General features: G+C 41.2%; 1 non-coding gene across 1 annotated transcript; it reads left to right on the top strand.

Annotated features, from left to right (window-relative positions):
• The first annotated feature begins 2,702 nt into the window (after positions 1 to 2,702).
• On the top strand, positions 2,703 to 2,809 carry LOC141636515 (small nucleolar RNA R71). Its single transcript, XR_012541121.1, has one exon. It is a non-coding gene; the product is annotated as a small nucleolar RNA R71 (small nucleolar RNA).
• The last annotated feature ends 2,352 nt before the right edge of the window (positions 2,810 to 5,161 follow it).

Genomic DNA, 5,161 nt, shown 5'->3' with positions numbered 1-5,161 from the left:
AGTGAACAGGAATAGAAGCTCCTGGAGTCGCGGCTCAGTCGATCGACTATATAGATCAGTCGATCGACTGTGATACCTGCTGTAAGTTCTGATTTTCTTCGAATTAGCTCAATAAATTGAGCTAATATGGCCTATAAACCTGCAAATACACATAACAACGCGCCCAAAATTGCGCAAAACCCAAATGTAAAGTCTAAAGTCTTTAAAATCCTAAGCAAACTTATTAAAGCGAAGTCTCGCGCAAACCAAAACAGTAAAAAGTCTAACAAAAGCAATAAAAATGTTTTTTTAGAAAAGTCTTAATCAACTAATAGTTGATCAAGAATGGCCACGGAATGGCCCACTTGCTCGGCTTCTGGCTACAAGAAGTAGCCTCTACAATGCTCATCTCCTGAGTCGCACTCCTATCAATTCCAATATCCGCCGAACACAACGGATTGACATCTTGAACATCCTCCCAATCAATGACCTCGCCTGGCTCGTCAAAATCCAAATCGGACTCCTTCACCTTGATTGGCTCCTCATCAGGCTCCTCATCAGTGCCATAGCTAAGACATCCTAGACCGCCTCTTTGAAAAATTGGCTCCTTCACAGCTGGAGCAACATGCGGCTCTTCCTTCCCCAAACCAGCTCCTGCAATATCTAAAACAGAAGAATTTTCCTCCAATTTGCTCCCAATCTGGGGCGGAGGTGTTACAACAGGAGTAGGCATAGGGGCAGGCATATCAGAAAGAACAAAATAAGATTTCTTCTCAGAAATCGTATTACAGCTGACTGGCCACATAGGATCTTTCTTCTTAGTGGGCTGGGCAAAAATAATGGACTGTTTCCCTACTTTAAAGGTCAATGTCCCTGAGCCAACATCTATAACTGCACTAGCAGTGTGCATAAATGGTTTACTCAAAATGATAGGAATGTGAGCATCCTCGGGTATATCTAGTACAACGAAGTCAACTCGGAAAAAGAACTTTCCTATTTGCACGGGAATGTCCTCTAAGACTCCTATAGGCCGGACCGCATGTAACGATCACCATCCGACTTGTCATGTTAGTAACTGCAAACCTAGTCAATTTCAATTTCTTAGCTAGACTCAAAGGCATAACGCTAATGCTGGCTCCTAGGTCACATAATGCCTTCTTAATTGAGAAGGTACCAATATTACAAGGAACAGAAAAGCTACCAGGGTCAGCTAACTTATGAGGTGCAGTATGAGTCAAATAGGAACATGACTCCTCAGTTAGTGCGACAGAATGCACAGTATCAAGTGACTTCTTTTTAGACAAAAGCTGCTTCATAAATTTCGTGTAAGCAGGCACTTGATTAACTAATTCAAGGAAAGGAACTTGCACATTTAAACTACGAATAACATTTTCAAATTTGTTAAACGATACATGTTCCTTTGTTGGCATCAATCTCTCCGGATAAGGGGCTATAAGAAGCAACTTAGCCCTCTCCTCTAGATCTCTCATACCGGCATTAGTTGACTTAGGCTGAAAATCCACTACCTTCTCCTTGTTGAAGATCGAACCTTCTTCAGACCGTCTCAAGAATGAACCATTAATCGTCATTGGGTCATACTTTGGAACCGGAACAGACCCAACAGCATTTGGGTCTTGCCTCAATAATTTCGGAGTCGTTGTACCCCGAAACAAGTGGTCCCTGAAGTTACTTGGCATTGGAGGGCGAAAAGGTTCAATATCAGCAGCGTTTTCAGTCGCTCGACCGTGTAGGTCAGTCGATCGACTGACTTCCTCAGAACTAGAAGCTGCACTATTTCGCGGACTGGTCGATCGACCGGGAATGTCAGTCGATCGACTGATATACATGTTGATCTTCTTTTTCTTGCTATTGTTCACTCCGCCTTTTTTCTTGCTTGGTTCCGCCTCATTTTTTCAGTGACATCTTCGATCATAGCGGGCCCATCAAGGGTAGATCCACTCCTCAAAGTGATAGCATTTAGGGTCTCTTTTTGATCCGGATGCGACGGTAATTGCCCTGGAGCTCGAGTTTCACTTTTGCTTGCCAGTTGAGCAATTTGACTCTCCAACATTTTTGTAGAAGTCTCTCTATCTTGAGACTCCTTTTGCAGCAAACCCGACAGATTTTGAACCATGTTTTTCAACTCAGAAATGTCAGAAATTTGAAATTGCTGCTGTTGAGGCACATAGGGAGGCTTTTGAAACTGCTGTTGCTTATGAGGGGGCACATAACTTTGCTGCTGCCGTGGACCCGGATTAAGGACATTCTGGTTAGACCATATCAAATTGGGGTGAACATTAGATGAATCGGGATATGTACCTGTCTGTCTTTAATGTTGAAAGGCACCACATACTTCATTCGAACTAGGACAAAAATCCGAAACATGTCCCTCAGCTCCACATCTTTTGCATGTAAAGGGACCGTCTGAAACAGCATTAACTTGGTAAATACCTCCCTTTTGAGATCCTCTTCCAAGCTCGTACTTATCAAATCTCGCCGTAAGAGCCTCTAATGCAGCTACAGAAGGGGATTTAGCAGCTCTCCTTTGATTTCCCATGGAATTTCCATGCTCAGCTTTATGAGTGGCCATATCATCAATGATTTTCCACCCCTTAGTTTCTTCAACATTCTCCTGAAATCTGCCATTAGCTGCAGCATCCAGGATATCCCTCTTATCGTCATAAAGCCCATTATAAAACTGATTGCATAGGCTCCATTGCTCGAATCCATGGTGCGGAATAGTTCGCACCAACTTCTTGAAACGGACCCATGCCTCATGAAAATTCTCATCAGGACCCTGTTTAAAGCTCGTGATCTGAGCTCTAATGGCATTGGTCTTCGAGGCAGAGAAATATTTCTTGTGGAATGCTAGGGCCAGCGAATTCCAATCAGTGATCCCGTTAGCAGCTCGATCCAGATCTCGGTACCATTCCCTTGCGGCATCACGAAGTGAGAATATGAACATCGTCTCCTTCACCTGGTCTTGGGTCACACCTGCTGGTGGGGGTATGGAGCAGCAGTAGTCAATGAATGTCTCCATATGTTTAGCTGCATCTTCATTTGCAGCTCCCCCAAAATGGTTTCTCTCAACCAAGTTAATATAAGACGATTTTGGTTCGAATTTTCCGTCCGTCCCTGGTAATGCGAATTCCTTATAGAGATTCTCAGTTGTTGGCTCGGAGTGACTAGCTATACTTGCTTCTACAGCCATGTCTAGAGATGTGACAGTCTCAGCTGAGGAAGTAGAAATCGGTGATGAAGGTGGATCCTCCGCAAACAGCTCGTTCTCGTAGTAACTAGACAGAGTACTCAGCTCTTCCTCTGTCGGCAATACTCTAGATGATCGTCTCAACTCGCGCAAAGTTCTTTCGATCTCAAGATCTAATGGTCGCAATTCACCACCCTGTGACCTGCGCATAAGAGGAAAATACAAGTAGAATATGAGAATAGTTTAAGGAACAGATGTCCCTTAAACTAAGAGAAAGTCTAAAAATAGAACAACTAAAAATTTTAAACAATTGCCTCCCCGGCAACGACGCCAAAATTTGATACCGTCGTAGAGTACCAAAGATAAATTTATAATTCCAAACTACTACTATAGCTAGTGGCAGTCAGGGTCGAACCACAGAGAGGCGATGCAATTATTAGTTGTCTAATTTTAATCCAAGGTAACAGTTGTAAGGGAGTTTGATTTGAATTGTTCTATAACTAATGGCAACGAAATTTAAAAGTAAACTAAGAAAATAATTAAGCAATGAATGAAAATATATGAAATCAAAAATTAAAAGAATGCTAAGATGATCGGTTTAGTATAGTTTCGACGGCAGTATCCTAGGTAGGTTCGATAAAATCACGTAAGACGGGAAAATAAGAAGTCCTCTCGGTCCATTCTTAACAGGTAACAACCTTTCGGCCTAAGCTACGGGTCCCTAATATCACTAATACTAACTTTCGTCCTGAAAAGTGATTTAAAAGTCTAAATTAACTTATCTCTCGATCTTATTAATTTAGTCGTCTTAATTAGGTAGTTTATTTTCCTCCCCTATCTTTCGATCTTATCGGGTCGGTCAATTCCTAAGCATTCAACTAGTCGCGTGCACTCGATTCGTCAAATATAGCAATAAAATTAATTAAAACGAAGTAAACCTCACGTGAGCTGGTCGATCGACCAGGGTATGCGGTCGATCGACTAAGACGCGACCCAGACTAACCTAATCAACGTTTAGCTACTCATGATTATGATAATAACAGCAATAATATTAACTAGTAAAGCAAACAAATTCATACTTAAATTAACTGAATAAGCAATTAACATGAAACGATAATATGGCTTTGGGAGAACTAAACTGGCAATTCTAATTACGGAGGATTTAAAGCAACAAAACTGAATGCAGGAATAGGAGAATACCGTAAAGATGAATTGAATAGCAAAGACCAAAACCAAGTGCGGAAAGTAAACTTTATTGAGAGAGAATTAAACTAAAACTATTCAAAAGTTCAACCTTTGTGTAGAACCCTAATTAGTTCCTAAAATTCGATGATGAAGACTTGATGCCTCTGGTTACGTTATATAGATAAACATACGTAACTTTATTCTCAAACCTAATTACAATGGGCTTCGGAATTCTAATCCTTTTAATTCACATCAGAATTACGGTGTGGTCGATCGACCACTAATGCCAGTCGTTCGACTGAACTGCACTGTACAGGAGCTTCTGAAAGTTGTACTCTGGTCGATCGACCATGGGCACCGGTCTATCGACCATTTCAACAGGTACTTGGCTCCAAAAGCTTCGTGAATTTGTCTTTTGAGCTTCGATACGCGCACCAAGTTCGCTTCCCGAGTCTTTACTTCACATTAAATGCAATGCAAGGTACTTAGGGACGGATTCGGCTCATTTCCCGCTGGATTCTTCACATTTCTGCAATATTACACAAAAACACGATAGTAGACGGAAATGGGGAAAATGGTAGCATAAACTACATAAATCAGCTCTGAAATGTGTGTAAAATAGGGTGTAAAACATCATATAAAAGACATGCATCAACGTTAATCTTTACTAAGGGTGTCACTTGTTCTTTAAATATATTAGGGTACGAATATTAACTTATGGTAAGTACTTTAATCTTTACAATTGCTGAACTTAAGCAAAGCCATGATGGCAGTTAAAGCAATTACTAC

Source organism: Silene latifolia, chromosome Y (genome assembly GCF_048544455.1).
Source record: "Silene latifolia isolate original U9 population chromosome Y, ASM4854445v1, whole genome shotgun sequence".
NCBI classification, from domain to species: domain Eukaryota; kingdom Viridiplantae; phylum Streptophyta; class Magnoliopsida; order Caryophyllales; family Caryophyllaceae; genus Silene; species Silene latifolia.
This window is presented reverse-complemented; position numbering and strand designations above follow the sequence as displayed.